This window comes from Trachypithecus francoisi, unplaced genomic scaffold (genome assembly GCF_009764315.1).
Source record: "Trachypithecus francoisi isolate TF-2019V2 unplaced genomic scaffold, Tfra_2.0 Contig01474, whole genome shotgun sequence".
NCBI classification, from domain to species: Eukaryota; Metazoa; Chordata; class Mammalia; order Primates; family Cercopithecidae; genus Trachypithecus; species Trachypithecus francoisi.
In genome coordinates, this window is record NW_022681435.1 from 3,547,069 (window position 1) to 3,568,220 (window position 21,152).

The 21,152-nt window shown below is 44.2% G+C and overlaps 1 pseudogene; it reads left to right on the forward strand.

The window, feature by feature from the left end:
- The first annotated feature begins 16,506 nt into the window (after positions 1 to 16,506).
- Positions 16,507 to 17,099, forward strand: LOC117098738 (annotated as a pseudogene).
- Positions 17,100 to 21,152: the final 4,053 nt, after the last annotated feature.

Genomic DNA, 21,152 nt, shown 5'->3' on the forward strand with positions numbered 1-21,152 from the left:
TCGGTGTCTAGGCATTGAAGAGTTAGATATTTATTGTAGTCTTTGCAGTTTGGGCTTCTTTATATTCATCATTTTTAGGAAGGCTTTACAGGTATTCTAAAGGACTTGGGTGTTGTGATCTACATTTTTGGTCACTGCAGCTGTATCTGCATTAGGTGCTACCCCGAGCCCAGTGACACTACGGTTCTTGTAGACTTATAGAAGTACTGCCTTGGTGTCTTGGATAAGATCCAGAAGAATTCTCTAGATTACCAGACAGAGACTCCTGTTCTCTGCCCTTACTTTCTCCCAAGCAAACAGAGTCTGTCTGTCTGTGCTGAGCTGCCTGGAGCTAGGGGAGGGGTGACACAAGCACCCCTGTGGCCACCACCACTGGGACTGTACTGGGTCAGATCCAAAGCCAGCACAGAACTGGGTCTTGCCCAAGGCTTGCTGTAACCACTACCTATGTTTGCTCAAAGCCCTAGAGTTTTCTAATCAGCTGATGGTGAAGCCAGTCAACCTTGTGTCATTCCCTTCAGGGTGGGAAATTCCCCTGAGTGGGTCCAGAGATGCTATCCAGGAACCAGGGCCTGGAGTTGCAAACCTTAGAAATCTATCTGGTGCTCTATTCTACTGCAGCTGAGACAGCACTGAAACCACACACAAACACACACAAAAATGCTCTTCCCACTCTTCCCTCCCCTTTCCCCAGGCAGAGGAGTCTCTCCCCATGTCCACCACTCACCACTCCCACAGGTGCATGGGGAAGACTACTTACTGCCAGGGCACCACCAATGTGCCCTTAAGGCCCAAGGGCCCTTCAGTCAGCTTGTGGTGAATGCTACCAGGCCTGGGACCCACCCTTCAGGGCGGTGGGCTTCTCTCTGGGCCAGGTTAGGTTCACAAGTGCAGTCCAAGAGCCACAGCCTGGAATTGAGGACCCCCAGAGGCTGCCTGGTGCTCTTCTCCACTGTAGCAGGGCTGATACCTAAGCTGCAGGACCAAGTCCCCTTTATTCTTTTTTTCTCAAGCGGAAGGAGTCTCTCCTCATAGCCACTGCAGCTGGGAATATGCTGCATCACATCTGAAGTCAGCACATCTCAGAGTTTCTCAGCCGGGGCCCACAGCACATACGACCTGGTTACCACGCTCATTATTCAGGGCTCAAGGCCTCTTTAGTCAGCAGGTGATGGATCCTGCCAGGACTGGGTCCTCCTCTTCAAGGCAGCAGATTCCCTTCTGGCCCAGGTATGTCTAGAAATGTCATCCAGCAGCTAGTGCCTGGAATAGGGGCCTCACGACTCTGCCCAGTGCCCTATCCTACTGTAGCTCAGCTGGTATCCAAGGTGCAAAACAAAGTCATCTTTACTTTTCCCTCTCCTCTGTTCAAGCAGAAGGAAGGAGTCACTTTCATTGCTGCAAGCTGTGCTGCCTGGGGTTTGGGGAGTACTCCCTTAGCACCCCTGGCTAGTGTTTCCCTAGGGTGCGTGTCCCCACAGTACCCTGGCTCCAAGCCTAGCACAGCACTAGGGCTTGCCTGGGATTTGTAGCCCTTGTGGCCTAGAGAGCCTTTTAAGTTTATTTAGGACCCCAGGGCCATTTAGCCCATGGTGGCAAGGCTTGCCAAAACTCAAATTCCAACCACTGGTATGGGCAATGTCCCTCTGGCTAAGGCTGGTCTAAATGCTCCTTCCTTGGGCACCAGCTGAGTTCTGCCCTGTGTTGGCAGCACTGAGTTCTAATGCAAAGTCCCCCAGCCTCTGCATTCTCCTTCCCACAAGCACACAGATTCTTTCTCTGCACCGAGCAGCCATTGCTGGAAGATTGGGGAGGGGTGGCATCAGAGATTCAAGACTTCCTTTTCTACGCTCTTCAATGCCTCTGTCAGTGATATGAAGTTAAAACCAGCTATTGTGATTGTTCACCTGATTTTTGGTTCTTATGGAGGTGCTCTTTAGTGTAGATAGTTGGCAAATGTGGTGTTCATATGAACAGAACGATTGCTGGAGGCTTCTCTTTGGCCATCTTGCTTTGCCTCCCTCCCTCAGGCTTCCTTCCTTCCTTCCTTCCTTCCTTCCTTCCTTCTTTCTTTCTTTCAATGCAACAGCCAGGCTGAAATGCAGTGGCGCAATCTCAGCTCACTGCAACCTCCGACTCCCTGGTTCAAGCGATTCTCCTGCCTCAGCCTCCCAAGTAGCTGGGATTACAGGCACGGGCCACCACGCCCAGCTTATTTTTGTGTTTTTAGTAGAGACGGGGTTTCATCATGTTGGCCAGGCTGGTCTTGAACTCCTGACTTCAAGTGACCTGCCCGCCTCGGCCTCCCAGAGTGTTGTGATTATAGGCGTGAGCCACCACACCTTGCCACGAGCCACCGCACCTGGCCAGTTCTGTTTGAAAAGTCTTGGCTGGGAGTGGTGGCTCATGCCTCTAATCCCAGAAATTTGGGAGGCCAAAGCAAGAGGATGGCTCGAATTCAAGAGTTCCAGACCAGCCTGGGCAACCCAGTGAGATCCCATCTCTTTAAAAAAAAAAAAAGAAAAAAATTAGCCAGGTGTGGTAGCAAGTGCCTGTAGTCCTAGTTAGTTGGGAGGCTGAAGTGGGAGAATCACTTGAGCCCAGGTGATCAAGGCTGCAGCGAGCTGTGATCATATCACTGCACTCCAGCCTGGGTGTCAGAGAGAGACTCTGTCTCTAAAAAGAAAAAAAAAGTCTCATCCTCTTGTTTTTTTCATAATCTACATGCATGCAAGAGAGAGACTTCTTGTGACCTCATTAATTGAACTCCTCATCAGGGCATGAAAAAATTTATATTGATTAGTTTTCTTTTTTTTTTGAGACGGAGTCTCGCTCTGTGGCCCGGGCTGGAGTGCAGTGGCCTGATCTCAGCTCACGGCAAGCTCCGCCTCCCGGGTTCACGCCATTCTCCTGCCTCAGCCTCCCGAGTAGCTGGGACTACAGGCGCCCGCCACCTCGCCCGGCTAGTTTTTTGCATTTTTTAGTAGAGACGGGGTTTCACGGTGTTAGCCAGGATGGTCTCGATCTCCTGACCTCATGATCCGCCTGCCTCGGCCTCCCAAAGTGCTGGGATTACAGGCTTGAGCCACCGCGCCCGGCCATATTGATTAGTTTTCTAGATAACTAGGACTTATTGCTTTTGTGACAAAAAAAGCACGGGCGCGGCGGCTCAAGCCTGTAATCCCAGCACTTTGGGAGGCCGAGACGGGCGGATCACGAGGTCAGGAGATCGAGACCATCCTGGCTAACACAGTGAAACCCCATCTCTACTAAAAAAAATACAAAAAACTAGCCGGGCGAGGTGGCGGGCGCCTGTAGTCCCAGCTACTCGGGAGGCTGAGGCAGGAGAATGGTGTAAACCCAGGAGGTAGAGCTTGCAGTGAGCTGAGATCCGGCCACTGCACTCCAGTCTGGGTGACAGAGTGAGACTCCATCTCAAAAAAAAAAAAAAAATTAAAAATTGTGATCATTTGGACGAAAATATCTAAAATGGACCTGGCACCATGGCTCATGCCTGTAATCCCAGCACTTTGGGAGGCCCAGGTGGGTGGATCACCTGAGGTCAGGAGTTCGAGACAAGCCTGGCCAATATGGTGAAACCCCATCTCTACTAAAAATACAAAAATTAGCTGAGCGTGGTGGCCGGTGCCTGTAATCCCAGCTACTTGGAAGTCTGAGGCAGGAGAATTGCTTGAGCCCAGGAAGTGGAGGTTGCAGTGAGCCAAAATCATGTCACTGCACTCCAGCCTGGGAGACAGAGTGAGACTCTATCTCAAAAAAAAAAAAAAAAAAGGAAACTATCTAAAATGTATTTGTGTGTCCCCAATTCTTAATAGCAGGTCCATGGCTCATTCAATGGCTCATTCAATTATTAGTGAGTATGCTTAGGTGTCAGGATTCCTGGGACTCAGAAAATCAGGACAAGTGCTGTGATCACAGAGCTGTATCAACAGTGCTGATTAATAGAGAATATTTGGTAACAGACGTGTTTAATATTAGATAAGGAGACTGCATCTGGACACTGAGGAAATCCTGGGCAACTTTAGCCAAATGAACCCATTCACCTCACCTGTTATGCCTGAGAACTGAGTCCTTTCTCCACGAAAACAAATACAGACCATCTACCACATGCCAGCAACTGCTGAGGATCTAGAAGTACAGTGGTGAACGAGGAGGTTCCCATTCCCACTGAGCTGCACCCTAGTCTAAGAGATGTGCAAGAAACAATTGATTAAGCAGACAGAACTTTATAATCCGAGGTGTTAGTAAAAGCCATGAAGAGAAATAAAGCAGGATCGAGAGCTACTATTTTAAATCAGTGCTTCTCAAATTACCTGTGATGAAGGACCAGATTTTCTTTTTTTCAATCTGTTTTGGACATTTTTGTTTTTTTTTTGTTTGTTTGTTTTTTGAGAGAAGAAGTCTCGCTCTGTCGCCCAGGCTGGAGTGCAATGGTGCAATCTCAGCTCACTGCAACCTCCACCTCCCTGGTCCAAGCGATTCTCCTGAGTCAGCTTCCCAAGTAGCTGGGACGACAGTGTGCACAGCCACACCTAGCTAATTTTTGTATTTTTAGTAGAGACAGTGTTTCACCATGTTGGCCAGGCTGGTTTCAAACTCCTGGCCTCCTGATACAGAGCATAATATGGTTCTAAACTATTTCTGCTTGGCTCTAAAATCATTTATAACAGAGAAACCAAAATCACAAGGTAATAGAAATAGAAGAAGAAATTTTGAAGCATTGGATTAAGCCCAGGATATTAATTTTTTCACTTTTCTGCAAAAGGAAGCAAGTGATGCTGTATTTTCGAAATGTATCTTTAATCATTCATCAGTAGGCAGTCCCAACAATTTCTCCTGTAAAATTACAGGTCAATTTAAACTCTTTTTTGATGGAAAAAATATATTCCAGATCTAAGAATTTCCTATTTGTGTATCTTCTTTTGATGGAAAACAAAATTCAAAACATTTTGTCAAGTTCATAAGATATATGGTGGTAAGTTTTGACAGACATGCAATATCAAGATTATCACCTATTTTACTGATAATTATGGAACATGTTATGACAATCTGTAATCATAGCATCTGAAGGAACTGTACTGCCAAGCTTCTAACTTCCACTTTTGCCTTTTAATCTTTTGAAAAATATATTGTACTCCTTCCTTGCATGGAAATATTAAGATTACTCAAAATACTGATGATATCAAGTAAATCAGCAAGATTGTTTTTACAATATTTACATATTTTAAAAGGTGGAACCAAGGCTGGGTGCAGTGGCTCACATCTGTAATCCCAGCACGTTGGGAGGCCGAGGCAGGAGGATCAATTGAGGTCAGGAGTTCGAGGCCAGCCTGGCCAACATGGTGAAATCCCATCTCTACCAAAAATACAAAATTAGCTGGGCATGGTGCTGTGCTCCTGTAATCCCAGCTACTGGGGAACTGAGGCAGGTGCATTGCCTGAACCTGGGGGATGGAGGTTGTAGTGAGCCGAGATCGCACCACTGCACTCCAGCCTGGGAGACAGAGTGAGACTGCATCTCAAAAAAGGAAGGTGGAACCAGCCAGGCGCGGTGGCTCAAGCCTGTAATCCCAGCACTTTGGGAGGCCGAGACAGGTGGATCACGAGGTCAGGAGATTGAGACCATCCTAGCTAACACGGTGAAACCCCGTCTCTACTAAAAAAAAAAAAATACAAAAAACTAGCGGGGCGAGGTGGCGGGCGCCTGTAGTCCCAGCTACTCGGGAGGCTGAGGCAGGAGAATGGCGTGAACCCGGGAGGCGGAGCTTGCAGTGAGCTGAGATCGCGCCACTGCACTCCAGCCTGGGCGACAGAGCAAGACTCTGTCTCAAAAAAAAAAAAAAAAAGGTAGAACCAACCTAGTTTTTTATCTTTCAGAGGTGTAGAGTTTGCTTCATAGTTCAAACATTCTTGACAGATGGCCTCCTTTTGACAAACATCATACCTCAACATGCACACATATTACATATAATCAGCTTTCATATTGTTACATGAAGATAACTATCTTAATTTTAACACATTAGCTTTTATTTTATTCACAATTCTTGTGATAATGCTAACCACATTGACTTTTTTTTTTTTGTAGTAAGACGTTATGAAGGAAGCAGTATGTTGGTTTATATTCCAGTGTAAAATCCTTAATCTGTGTATCTATTCCAGAAAGCTTTTCTGTCATTGCAGCTACACCATCAGAACTCACTCCGACATGAATCTTAAAGTGCAAACTACGCTTAAGCCAATATAATCCTTCAGAGTTTTAAACATCTCGGAGCTACTTGTGTCTATAGCCAATTAAGTTGAAAGAAATAATTATTTATTTGATAGCATCATCTTCAAATCACACATATACTTTAAAAATTGCCATTGGCAGCCATGTGTGGTGGCTCACTCCTGTAACCCCTCATTTCGGGAGGCCAAGGCAGGTAGATTGCTTGCGCCCAGGAGTTTGAGACCAGCCTAGACAACATGGAGAAACCCTGTCTCTACAAAAAAAAATACAAAAAAATTGGCCAGGTGTGGTGGCACACACTTTAGTCCCGGCTACTCAGGAGGCTTGAGGTGGGAGAAGTTGAGGCTGCAGTGAGCCATGATTGCATTGCTGCATTCCAGCCTGGGCGACAGAGCAAGACTCTGTCTCAAAAAAAAGAAAGACTGCCATTGGCAATATGTGTACATTAGTCAAGTTGCAATGAAAATACCAGCTTAATTTGTTCAGTTGGTTTGTTTCTGCAGTTCCTGAATACATTGAGCTATAATATCATAGGAAAATGGTACCTGAGCTACCTTCTCTGTCCAAGATTTACCCATTTCCAAATAAACATTTTTTTTTTTTTTTTTGAGACAGAGTCTTGCTGTCGCCCAGGCTGGAGTGCAGTGGCAAGATCTTGGCTCACTGCTATCTCCACCTCCCGGGTTCAAGCAATTCTCCTGCCTCAGACTCCCAAATACTTAGGATTACATGTGCCTGCCACTACACCCAGCTAATTTTTGTATTTTTAGTAGACACAGGGTTTCACCATGTTAGCCAGGCTGGTCTCAAACTCCTGACCTCAAGGGATCCACCCACCTCAGCCTCCCAAAGTGCTGAGATTATGGTCATGAGCCACCGCGCCCAGCCCCAAACATCTTTGCTTCAATCTTTTACTAATGTCTCAGCAACTGTACTTTTCAATCTTAGCAATCCGAAGTGCTACTTCTTAAGATACCTGCAAATTACTAACGTTTGTAAATGAAATATCAAGTGACTGCTTCCATCAGCTTTTTAATTTGCTAGTCTTTCCTTAAGAGGATTTTTTTTTTTTTTTTTTTTTTTGAGATGAGGTCTCATTATGTTTCCCAGGCTGGTCTCAAACTCCTGTGTTCAAGTGATCCTCCCGTTTCTGCCTCCCAAAGTGCTAGGATTATAGGAGTGAGCAACTGCACCCGCCAAAAGGATTATTTTGGTTTTGAACTGTTCGTGCTTTCTGTGTAAATGCTGCTTAAGTTTTGATGGTTTCAAAACATCATTAGCCAGTATAGCTCTATAAATAACACATCATAGTTTTTAACAATTTGCCATCAATGATAGCTACAAACCCAACACTGATATATAAGTGAATGTGTATCTGAGTAAAATTAGTATACATGATTTTGCTTTTACTCTATTGGAAATAACATCTGTTGTCATTATTTGGTTGACTACCACTGCTATTTTTGGAAAAAACATGCCTTTTCTTGACAAAAATAATCCAGTAACGCTTGTGTCACCATCAGTAAATTAAGGTAAAAAATTAAATACAGAAAACCACTCACACCTGCAATCCCAACACTTTGGGAGACCAAGACAGGCAGATCACCTGAGGTCAGGAGTTTGAGACCAGTCTGTCCAACATGGGGAGACCCCGTCTCTACTAAAAACACAAAAATTAGCTGGGCGTGGTGACCCGTGCCTGTAATCCCAGCTACTTGGGAGGCTGAGGCAGGCGAATCGCTTGAACCAGGTGTTTGGACGAAGGGAGGCAAGATAGTGCACTTCCGGGTTCTTCATCACCAACTTTTTCCGCGTGCACGAAAATTCAGCTGGCACCCGGAAGGTGCAGACCAACCGGGCATGCGCCAGGTGACGTCAATCCGAAGAGACCAAGATTTACCTGGTCGCACCTGAGGAACACCCCCCCCCCCCCCCGCCCCGCCCCACACACTCGTGCTCCGCCTATTGCCCTCCCACTCCTAGAAAAGCCGCTCCCGGCCAGCATGCCGCGCGGACTTCCCATCCTCCCCACTCCTGTCGGGACTGCAGAAACTCCGTGGGAGAGCTCCACGGGCGACTCTGTTGGCCTCCTTTGCCGGAGGCCGACAGACCTCTCCCCCAACACCTTAGGTGACCAAAAATAAACTTGCAGTTTTGCTCCTACCCTTGCCTACTCGCTGGTTCTTTTGTGCCCGCTCTGGTGGTCTTTAGAAAAAACAAATCACCAGGGAGTCGGAGGTTGCAGTTAGCCGAGATTGTGCCACTGCATTCCAGCCTGGGCAAGGGTGAGATTTCATCTCAAAAAAAAAAAAAAAAAAACAGAATACAAAATTCTTTTTACAACTAATAATGCTAAACTTTAAATTGAAAGCAAGCCTAATTAAGGGCTAAAATTATGATAATGCAATAAATTATAAAAATGTAATGGTGGTCCTAACATGCATGACTAGAATGTAGTACAGTCTACGTGTGACTCAGCACCTGAATTCAACACCCCTCAAACTCATCTATACCCTGGTCAGTGAGACAAGTCACGGTCTTGGATATTGCAGCAGAATTCTAGATGTGCACCTTCAAAATTTCTGGGTTCAACTTATGGCCAAATGGCAGCAAACTGTTCACAGACAAATTCTGGTCTGTTTGCCTCACTTGGAGTAGCACCATTTTAAAATGGCTGGTCAGGGATTACCTCTGGATAGAGATGACATTTGAGCAGAAACTTGAAAGCAGGGAGGCTACCTGTCTTGTACATATTTGGGGGAAGGCTGTATAGGTAGTGGGGCCAGCAGGTGTAAAGTCCCTCAGGCAGAAACATGTTTGTGTGCTTTAGAAGTAGCCAGGGGGGCAGCGTGGTGGCCGCACAGTGGAGAAGGGGCAGGGTCACGTGGGATGGGGTTGGAGACACGTGGGCAGGGGCTAGAGGACACTGGGCTTTGTAGTCAAGATAACAACTTTTGGGCCGGGCACGGTGGCTCATGCCTGTAATCCCAGCCCTTCGGGAGGCCGAGGTGGGTGGATCACCTGAGTCAGGAGTTCAAGACCAGCCTGCCCAACATGGTGAAACCCTGTCTCTACTAAAAATACAAAAATTAGCCAGGCATGGTGGCACGTACCTGTAATACCAGCTACTAGGGAGGCCAAGCCACAAGAATAGCTTGAACCCAGGAGGCAGAGGTTGCAGTGAACTGAGATAGTGCCATTGCACTCCAGCCTGGGCAACAGAGTGAGACTCTCTCTCAAAAACAACAACAACAACAAACTTGATTTTCCTTGGAGTGGGGGATTTGAGCTGGGGAGTGACATGTTCAGGTAAGTAATTTACTCCCAATTTAAACTTTCCAGGGTTACCCACAATTCCCCTGCATATGGCAAATCTTGCAATAGATCAGGAGGGTCTGGGGTCAAGAGGAGGAAGCAAATGTCACTGAAGTGGCTACATTGTCTAGGGTATAAATCTGGGGTTTGGCTGGGCGTGGTGGCTCACACCTGTAATCCCAGCACTTTGGGAGGCCAAAGTGAGTGGATCACCTGAGGTTGGGAGTTCAAGAACAGCCTGACCAACATGGAGAAACCCCATCGCTACTAAAAATACAAAATTAGCCAGGCGTTTTGTATTTTTTACAAAATTAGCCAGGCGTTTTGTATTTTGTAAAAATACAAAATTAGCCAGTCTCACAAGTAGCTGGGAGTACCCAGCCTGTACTCCCAGCTACTTGTGAGACTGAAGCAAGAGAATCATTTGAACCCGGGAGACTGCGACTGCGGTGAGCCAAGACTGCACCATTGCACTCCAGCCTGGGAAACAAGAGCGAAATTCAGTCTCAAAACAAAACAAAACAAAAAAATCCAGCGATCATTGTCGAGCACCACAGTAATTTAGGACATGGACACACAGGAAGAGTTTAGGAGCAGAGGTTTAACAGTTAGAAGAGAAGAGAAAGAAAAACAGGTTCCTCTGTAAAGGAAGTGTGTCTGGAGTTGGTTCCTGCCAGTGGGTTCGTGGTCTCGCTGACTTCAAGAATGGAGCCGCGAACCTTCACGGTGTTACAGTTTTTAAAGATGGCACGGACCCAAAGAGTGAACAGCAGCAAGATTTATTGTGAAGAGCAAAACAGCAAAGCTTCCACAGCGTTGACTGGAACCCAAGCAAGTTACTGCTACTGGCTGAGGGTTGGCCAGCTTTTATTCCCTTATTTGTCCCCACCCATGTTCTCTTTCTGTCCTATCAGAGGGCCCTTTTTTCAATCCTCCCGCAACTGACTACTTTTAGACTCCTGCTGATTGGTGCATTTTACAGAGCTCTGATTGTTCCGTTTTACAGAGTGCTGATTGGTGCATTTTACAATCCTCTTGTAAGACAGAAAACTTTTCCAAGTCCCCACTCGACCCAGGAAGTCCAGCTAGCTTTACCTGGAGTCTCCGAGCAGAAAGGACTGGCTGATGGAGAATGCACCCAGTTTTATAGTTCAGTTTGAGGAGGCGTTGTCTGATTTACTAGGCCTCACAGATTGGTTCCATCGGGTATGACATTTACAAAGCTCTTGGGGAAGACTGGTCACCCTACCCTAATCTTCTTATGCAAATGGACTTTGCAGTTGATGCGGGGCCATTTTGTCTGCTTCTTGCTGTACACATGGCTGGCAGAGAAGGCAAGATGGAGCTGCCATCTTGAAAATGTCTAGTCCTTAGTTCCTGCTGGCATTCATCTGTGCAACCAGCTGTCAGGTTGTTTGTCTATGTCTGCAGCTCAACTTTACCAGCTGCTCTTTGTTAGAAAATGATTTGGGGCTGCTTTTCATTAAAAGGAAAGCCCTCCCGAGGACTCCCATGCCCTTGCTATCTCCCTAAGTAATTCCTTTTTAACTCCTATATCACTACAAGCCAGCTTTCCTGGGAGTCCCCTAGTTTCTCTCCAGGGCCTAGGTCACTTCCTGTACCCACTGAATCTGTCAACATCTTTTTGGTGCATTCAGGCCTCCTAGCTCTTCTCCACAGTACAGCCTTGAATTAATCACCAACTTTTCACATAGTGAACGGATGTAGCCATTCCAAATCACTCAGGGTCTTCATTCTGAACCCAAATCACCATTCTGTGCTTTAAACGATATCTCCCTTGCAGTTTGGTGTGGGCATAGAACTAAATTCCGGCCAATGGGGCTTGAGCAGAAGTGATGCGTGCAACTTTCAGGTCATGCCCCTTGCCCCTTCGTTTCTTTCTGCAGGAGGGAATACAGATGAGTTGGCGGGATCAGGAGCAGCCATGTCGCACCAAGAGAAGATGAAAAAAGCATATGTTGCAGATTGCAAAGTAACTAGGTAAGCATTCGAGTCCCTAAAACTATTCTTGGTATTACTGGTAGCGGCATACTAGCTTGGACTTCTGTGTGTCAGAGAAATAAACCTTCATCTCACTTAAATCAGTATTATTTGGGGCCACTCTCCCTGTAGTAGGCGTGAAACTAGTATCCTAATTTAACTGTCAAAAGAAAAAAAAAGTGAGGCGAGAAAATAAGGAATCAAGGAACAAAAGTCAGGTTTTACTCACTTCATAGATTGGCTCAAAAGCAACTTTGAATATGTGAGAAATGCAATAAATAATCATGCACACAGAGAAATTCCTCAAGTGACAAATGCTTTTACTTTCATTTCCTCTCTTGAGAATTGACAGAGTAAGTTTCAGATGTCAGTAACATCAGCTCAGGTTAAACTTTGGTCGTATTATCCTTTCGACTAGACCTAAGGGACTCATGGCCAGTATATTTTACAGCCCCCAGGGCCAGTTCCTGAATTCTCACCTGAGAATGAATTCCCTAAGTCTGTAATGTTTCATCATCTTGCAACACAGATAAGCCTGTGTTTAGAGCAGGCTTTTCCATATGAGTCTCTTTCACATTGGGGCTAGGTAGAAGGTGATTGACCTGCCTGAGACTTCATCAGTTTGGAGTTTATGTTCCACGTGGTGTTGGAGGGAGCAATGGAGGCTGTGAAATCAGACATCGTGCTTTTTGACAGGGTTGTTTGATGACTTGCCCAAGCCATTTTTAATCTCAGTGCACAGTCTAGTTTCCCTTCTCCCAACAGTAGCCTGATGCAGCTGTGCTTGCACTGTCCTTAAGCCTGTTGCTATTGTTATGTGGTGCCACTGAGCCCAACACTGCGTGTGTGTGTGTGTATGTGTGTGTGTGTGTTGAAAGGAGTAGGAAAGTGAGGATGATTTTCAACCACTAAACCCTCAAGGGACCATCTTCTGAAGGCTGGCATCATCATTTTTGTTCTCAAGAACATTTAAGTCAAAAATAACAAGGTTCCTTTTGCTCATCTTCAGATCATTCTACTTGTTTGATGCAACTGTTGGCAAGAAGGTCAATTCTTTCTGCTGCCATTTCATAATTCTAGTGTATTACAAAGAGATGGGGGCTGGGTATGGTGCTCATGCCTGTAATCCTAGCACTTTGGGAGGTCAAGGTGGGAGGATCACTTGAGGTCGGGAGTTCAAGACCAGCCTGAGCAACATAGCAAGGCCCCCATCTCTACAAAAAATTTTAAAAATTAGCTGGGCATGGTGACACCCACCTGTAGTCCCAGCTGCTTGGGAGGCTGAGGCAGGAGGATTGCTTGAGCCCAGGAGTTTAAGGTCGCAGTGAGCTTCAAGTGTTTATACCTTCAATCATACCATTTGTGGCTTAGGAACCCCTAATATATTACAGGGAGGGTAATGTAGACACCAAGAAAGTGATTGAAAACAATTTATGCCTAAATACATTTGTATTCTTTTTTAGAGAAACCTAGTAGACAAACTAAAAGCTACTAAGCAAATAAATCAAGGGACTGTATTTTACAAAACGACTCAATTTATGCATCATTTAAAGAGTGTGGGTCCCTTGGGCACTTTAAACACAGTTGCATTAGTTAAACAGTTGCTTCATTCAGATCCCTCTAGGAACTTGGGCAGCACAGGGGAAGGTGGGCCTCTGTTCCTGCTGTGCAGTCCTGGTGGTCTGTGTGGGTATCTTCTTTTACCGGGTTAAGTGATAAAAATGGTGTCTTATGCTCTTTTATCCAAGTCCAAGGAGCATCTTTGTGGGTGTGAGGTTGCAATTGTACCTTTCCTCCCTGGGCTGAATCCACAAAGAAGAAGAGAAAACTCACATTTCTGGAGGCCTGGCTAAGCCCTGGAATAAAATGGTTGCCTGAGAGGAACTGCAAGTTTGGGAGGCAGGGACTCTTTTTATTGTAACCAAGAGTGGAGTCCTCCATTTCTTTTTCTTTCTTCTTCTTCTTTTTTTTTTTTTTTGAGACAGTGTCACTTTGTCACCTAGGCTGGAGTGCAGTGGCACAATCTCGGCTCTCTGTAGCCTCTGCCTCCTGGGTTCAAGCTATTCTCCTGCCTCAACCTCTCAAGTAGTTCAACCTCTCAACCACGGCCAGCTAAGTTTTCGTATTTTTAGTAGAGACAGGGTTCACTACGTTGGCCAGGCTGGTCTTAAACTCCTGACATCAGGTGACCCACCCACCTCGGCCTCCCAAAGTGCTAGGATTACAGGCGTGAGCCACCGTGTCCCGCGTCCTCCGTTTCTTTTACTTTCCCTTAGTCAATCATGGAGACAGTGAAGGCATAAAAGTGTTCATGTTAAAGACCTTTTTGAAAATCCAGCCTCTTCCTGTCTGTTACACTCCAGCTGCCTATGTCCTTATCATGTAATGGGAGAGTCACACTAGAAGAGCAATGGGCCACCTACTGTCTAATGTCACCATCCTCCTGCTGAGCTTGGGGAAAGCATCACTCTTTGCTCTGAACCCAGACCTAACCTCTGGATCTTGCTCTACGCCATGCTCCAAAAAGCCACCACTATCAATCTGAGTTGCCACAAAAATTCAATTTTTTGTTTAATAGACTTAGGATCTTCAGTGAAACTTACGGCCATCCCCAATGGTCACTTCCATCACTAACATCTCATGACTTTATGAAAATAAAACAACCAGCTATAATCAGGGAGAAAACACAGTTAGGAGTTAGTGGATGAGGGTGAGGGTCATGGGTGAGTCACTTCCCTTCTCAAGCCCCCTACTCTGTCCTTCAGATCTACATGTTACTGTCTCAGGGCAGGTTCCCTGACCATCTTGTTTGCAATGACAACTGTACCTCCCACCTCTAAGTATTCTCTACTCCACTTCCCGTTTTATATCTGATCATTAGCATTTGTGATGGTTAATTTTATGTTTCGTCTTGATTGGATCATGGGGTTCCCACATATTTGGCGACACGTCATTTCCGATTCTGTCTCTGAGTGGATCACCCTCCTCAATGGGCTGCTGAGGGCTGTAAGGCAGAGGAAAGGAGAATTTGGTCCTTTTTCTTTTTCTTTTTTTGGAGACAAAGTCTCACTCTGTCACCCAGGCTGGAGTGCAGTGGTGCGATCTTAACTCACTGCAACCTCTGCCTCCTGGGTTCAAGCGATTCTCCCGCCTCAGCCTCCCAAATAGCTGGGATTACAGGCACGTGCCACCATGCCCAGCTAATTTTTGTATTTTTAGTAGAGACAGGGTTTCACCATGTTGGCCAGGCTGGTCTCCAACTCCTGAGCTCAAGTGGTCCATCTGCCTCAGCCCCACAAAGTGCTGGGATTACAGCTGTGAGCCACATCGCCCGGCCCTGAATTTGGCCCTTCTTTTCTGCCAGACGACTTGAGCTGGAATATCAGTCTCTCCTTCCCTCAGACTGCAGTTCACGTCGTCAGCTCTCCTGGTTCTCAGGCCTTTGGACTCAGATTGAATGACACCCCTGGCTTTCCCCAGCTGCCAGCTTGCAGATGGCAGATGGTGGGACTTCTCAGCCTCCATAACCACATAAGCCAATTCCTTATAATAACTCTTCTTCTCTTTCTCTCCTCTCCCCTTTCTTATTTTGAGCTGATTATTTTGGGAAACTGCAACCACAGGAGAAGCTCTGAAAACAGTGGAAGTGACCCTATCATCCACATTGTCCCAGGAAGAGAGGATGACTCTAAGTCACTGGAGACGGTTATACGTTGTTGATGGAGAAGGCACTGACTTAAATCTCCATAACAAATCTTACTGTTATTTGCCAGTTTTTCCTGAGCATAACCAACTTTCCCTGCACCCTTCTTTTTGTTTCAGTAGACATGGTATTTAAGTCTGAGTTCAAAGCCACCGCTTCAAAATTTACCAATTTCTCTGGGTGTCTCCCCTATATATACTACACGAGGTATACATGTTCATAATCTTCTCTTTATCTGTCTCTTTTTAATCTGTTTTTTTTTTTTTTTGTTACAGTGACCCATCCTAACTAAGAACTATGAAAGATGGAGAGAAAATTATCTACTTCCCTACACTGATAGTAATGTAAAATAGTATAGCCACTCTGGAAAATATCAGTTTCTTAAAAAGCTAAACACTTGGCCAGGTGCAGTGGCTCACACCTGTAATCCTAGCACTTTGGGAGGCCAAGGTGGGCAGATCACCTGAAGTCAGGGGTTTGAGACCAGGCTGGCCAACATGTTAAAACTCTGTCACAAGTGAAAAACAAAAATTAGCTGAGCATGATGGCAGGCACGAATAATCCCAGCAACTCAGGAGGCTGAGGCAAGAGAATGGCCTGAACCCGGGAGTGTGGAGGTTGCTGTGAGCCAAGATCGCACCACTGCACTTCAGCCTGGGCGGCAGAGTGACACTGTCTCAAAAAAAAAAACAAAAAAACTCGGATCCCTGAATGAATGCTCGGGGAGACTGCTTTTGAGTAATAATGAAACTCTGGTCTCCCACACAGACAGCTCTGCATGAATGACTCTTTCTCTATCGAAATTCCCCTGTCTTGATAAAACAGCTCTGTCTAGGCAGTGGGCAGGGTGAACCTGCTGGGCAGTTACAGCATGAGGCAGCCTTGTAGTGATGGCACAGTTGTGTCTCTCAATTGTGTTGGTGGTTACAGGAAGCTACACTCGTAATAAGACTGTATAGAAGTACACACGTGTACTTCTTATAAAACCAATGAAATCTGAATCAGCTCTATGGAGCATTTCAATGTCAATTTCCTGATTTTGATTTTGTACTGTAATTATTCAAGATGTTAGCCACCACGGAAGGAGGCAAGGTATAGGGTACACTGGGCCTCCCTGAATACTTTCTTTGAACCTTCTGGTGACTCTATCATTATTTCAAAATGAAAAGTTAAAAAAAAAATTGTAGTTGGCCCTCAAGCTTGGCATTTGGTCAGTGGGGACCCACACGGCTTCAACATGTGTTTCAAGAAGTGTTATTTCTGCTCGGGGCCCATCTACCCTGGCCACAGCATGATGTTCATCCGCAACAACTGCAAAGTGTTCAGATTTTGTAAATCTAAATGTCATAAACACTTCAAAAAGAAGTGCAATCCTCACAAAGTTAGGTGGACCAAAGCATTCCAGAAAGCAGCTGGTAAAGAGCTTACAGTGGATAATTCATTTGAATTTGACAAACATAGAAATGAACCTATCAAATACCAGCGAGAGCTATGGAATTAAACTATTGGTGCAATGAAGAGAGTTGAAGAGATCAAACAGAAATGCCAAGCTAAATTTATAATGAACAAATTGAAGAAAAATAAAGAGCTACAGAAGTTCAGGATATCAAAGAAATCAAGCAAAACATCCATCTTATCCAAGCCCTTCTTGCAGGCAAAGGGAAGGAGTTGGAAGAGAAAATGATACAGCAGTTACAACAAGATGTGGACATGAAGATGCTTCTTAAACATCTCTGTAACCATTTCTTTTATGTACATTTGAAAATGCCCTTTGGAGACTTGGAACTGTTAAATTATTCGTTTATTTTTTATGTAAGTTCGCTTAAATGAAAAGTGATTAAAATATATCTCTCCTACATTGCCATCTACCAAACATCAGATGTTACAAATGTTAGATTGCATCTCAGTGTTAAATCTTCATTGATAGATGCACTTATGTAAATCATGAAAATTCTACTTAAGTGAATTGTGGATGTAAAATGGTTATGTCATTTGGATAATGGCACTAGGCAGCATTTGTATAATAACTAATGGCAAAAATTCATGGCTGGTGATGTATAAAATAAAATATTCTTTGCAGTAAAATGTTCCCTTTATTAATGTTATAGTAGTGGGGATACAGCAAGGAACTAACAATTTGTATGACAGTGACAAATATTTTGATTTTAGTATTTCCTGTTTTGGTTTATTTGCGTCTTAGAAGAGCATGATGACATTGTTTGATGAAGCCTAATTATGCTGGACTGTTTCGACTAGCTTTCAGACTGTTAACCTTTCCGATAGCTAGTTGTGGATGTTTGGCATGAGAACTGAATAATCTTTGCCTGGAGTGACACTACACTCTAGAAATTCCACTTTGGAGAATACTCAGTTCTAACTTGTGATTCCTGGTAGAAAAACTTTATTTTCCTAACCTAGCAATTATCTAGAAGCAGAGGAATCCCAGTGCCTTTTAAAAGTTATGTGGTTTTCTTTTAAAAAGCTCCTGTTTTTGGAAAGTAGAATTTATGGGTACAACATCTGCTCATTATTTGCACATAAAATAAAACCATTTAAAAAGAAAAAAGTTGTAGTTGGACATAAAATAATTTTTAAATTTAAAATTACCTCAGGATATACCCATGTATAGAACTAATATTTTATACATAACCTTAATTTGCTTTGGTCAGTGTATCTACTTGTAAATGTGTCTCACCATTTGGCTCCCTGTGTTCTGTTGCTAAATATGGTGCTATAGCACTTTTGGTATGATAACCATGGACTGTTCTCTGATTGTCTCCATTTTTTGCTAATGATGTGTAACTATGACATGTGGATAGTACCTGGATGGCCTGGTTTAATCACTGTGGCTACTTTTGTAAGCATCTCATGGCAAATCTTGTCGGAGCACAGATAGATTCTGTGAATCTGCATGGTCAGAGTAAGCTTGCTCTCCTTGGGTGGCTGGATGGTTACGAGTATTTTTCACAACTGTCACTTCCTGAACTTGACCTTTGGTGTACTTTCCAGATTTGCTAATGCATCTGCTGTGCTTGAGGCATGGCTTTAAAATAATATAACTTTTCCAGCCAGGTGCGGTGGCTCATGCCTCTAATCCCAGCACTTTGGGAGGCTGAGGCAGGCGAATCACTTGAGGTCAGGACTTCAACACCAGCTTGGTCAACATGGTGAAACCCTGTCTGTACAAAAAATACAAAAATTAGCCTGACATGGTGGCGCGTGCCTGTAATCCCAGCTATTCGGGAGACTCAGGCACAAGAATTACTTGAACCCGGGAGATCATGCCACTTCACTCCAGCCTGGGCAACAGAGCAAGACCCTGTCTCAAAATAATAATAACAATAAATAAAATAAAATAAAATAAAATAAATTAGGCTAGGTGCAGTGACTCACGCCTATAATCTCAGCACTTTGGGGGGCTGAGGCAGGTGGTTCATTTGAGCTCAGGAGTTGGAGACCAGCCTGTCCAACATGGCTGAAACCCCATCTCTACTAAAAATACAAAAATTAGCTGGGTGTGGTGCTGAATGCCTGTAATCCCAGCTACTTGGGAGGCTGAGGCACGAGAATCACTAGAACCCAGGAGGCGAAGGTTGCAGTGAGCCAGGATCATACCACTACACTTCAGCCCGGGTGACAGAGTGAGGGTCCATCTCAAAAAAAAAAAGATACCATTTTGATCTCCTATTATGTACTAGTTGTTACACGTATTATCTTATTTAGAACTTATACTAATCTAGTGAAATATATGTTTCTTTCCTTGTAGAACATAAACAAGAGAAATTCTTTATCTGAATAAATGTTGTTCCTGAGCACCGTTATTCCAGCAGTGCTGTTGTGGTTCACAGCCCAGTTAAATGTGTCTTTTAGGCTTGTTTTCTGACTGTGTAGCACTCTTTTGACTGCACTCAGTTGTGGAAAATTTTCATCCTTTAAAGGTTAGGCACCTGTAGTCCCAGCTATTTGGGAGGCTCTGCTGGGAGAATCCCTTGAGCCCAGGAGGCAGAGTGAGCTATGATGGTGCCATTGCACTCCAGCCTGGGTGACGGAGCATGACCCTGTCTCAACAAGGTCTCAACAAAACGACAACAACAACAACAAAACCAAACCAGCCAACCAAACAAAAATAATAAAGTTTAGAATCTGTCTACTTACCTACCTACCTGTATCTATCATCAAAAGTCATTCAGCACAAATTAAAATAAGGAAGTATTTTTCACTTACAGGTTATAGAATGCATTTCCAATGCCACCAAAGACGCAGAGAACCCTCTGTGTTGCTGGGGTGAGTGTGAACTGCTACTACTTTTTAGAAAGTGTGTTGACAATATATTATGTGCACAGCCTTTAAAAATGTTCACACCTTTTAATGAGTCATTCTACTTTTGGGCATGTATGGTATATTTTGAAAAATTTGTACCAATTGACATCCACTGCAGCCACAGTCTAATGGAGGGAAACGGAAACCCAGTCCACCACCTACACAATCTATTCCAACCCCAATTTACTATAAGGTTTTACTTCCGTTATGTTTTTTTTGCATGCATTTTTTTAAACATGTTGGCTTTCTTGGGGATGTAAAGTTTTTTCGAGAACTAAGTGTATTTTCAAGAACCCAGCACATAATAGATGCTTGAATAAATTTTATTCACAAATTTTATTCACTGGCTTACCACGAACCAGGGTTATAGAGATATTAACTTATTTCAAGACATCAAAACAACCCTATAAAGTAGGCTTTTCTTTCATATTTTATAGGTGAGGAAACTTGAGGCACAGAGAGAATAAGTAATTAGCCCAAGGTCATACAGCTAGCAAGAAGTGGGGTAAAGTGGGAAGCCAGGCAACCTCTCTTGAGCTCTAGGCTCTTAACTGCCTCTCCAGTGTGAGCAGATAGTCACACAATGTGCCAGGACTGCACCAGTTGCTATACATGTTAATTAAATAAATATGAACCCAGGACAACACTGATAAATACTCATGAGAAAATTAGAGTGCATTCTCTTAGTGAAACATTATATAGCCATTGACATCATACTTTCAAAACTTACACATTAGTCTGGTTAAATGCTTTTAACACTAAGCAAAAATCAGGAGACAGAAGTGTATGTGCAGCATGGTTATACATAACACAAAATGACTGGAAAGAAACACATCAAAAGTGTCAAGAAGCTACAAATCAGATGGGCATTCATTAATGAATGCTTTTCACTGTTAATTTCCATTTTCCTTTAATCAGCCTATTAGTTTGCTACTGCTGCTGTAACAAAGTTCCACAAACTGGGTGACTTAAAACAGAAATTTATTCTCTCACAGGAGCCCAGAAATCCAAAATTAAAGTGTGGATAGGGTTGGTTCCTTCCAGAGGCTGTTGGAGAGAATCTGTTCTTGCCTCTTTTAGCTTCTGGTGGTGGCTATCATCCTTGGGATTGCCTGGCTTGTAGCTGTGTTCCTGAAATCTCTGCTGCTGTCTTAACATGCCCTTCTTCCCTGAGCGTCTTCATATGGCCTTCTGGTAAGGAGTCAGTCATTGGATTTGGGTCCAACTCTAACCCAGTATAACCCCATCTTAACTAATTATATCTGCAAAGATCCTTTCACCAAATAAGGTCACATTCTGAGGTTCTGGGTAGACATAAATTTTGAGGGGATACTACCTACCCCAGTATAATAAGTATTTTTTCTATTATTTTATTTATTTATTTATTTTTCTATTATTTTATACTGGAAAAACGTAAACATCAAGAAAATAGAAGCTTGAACCAGGTCTATGAAGTTAGACGGATGATTAAACAGGATCAGAATAGTTGTAACTAAGTGATGGTACAGCTAAAACACTTTTTCCAACATGGTCGCAGACATAAAGCAGCATGGCAGCTTAGTA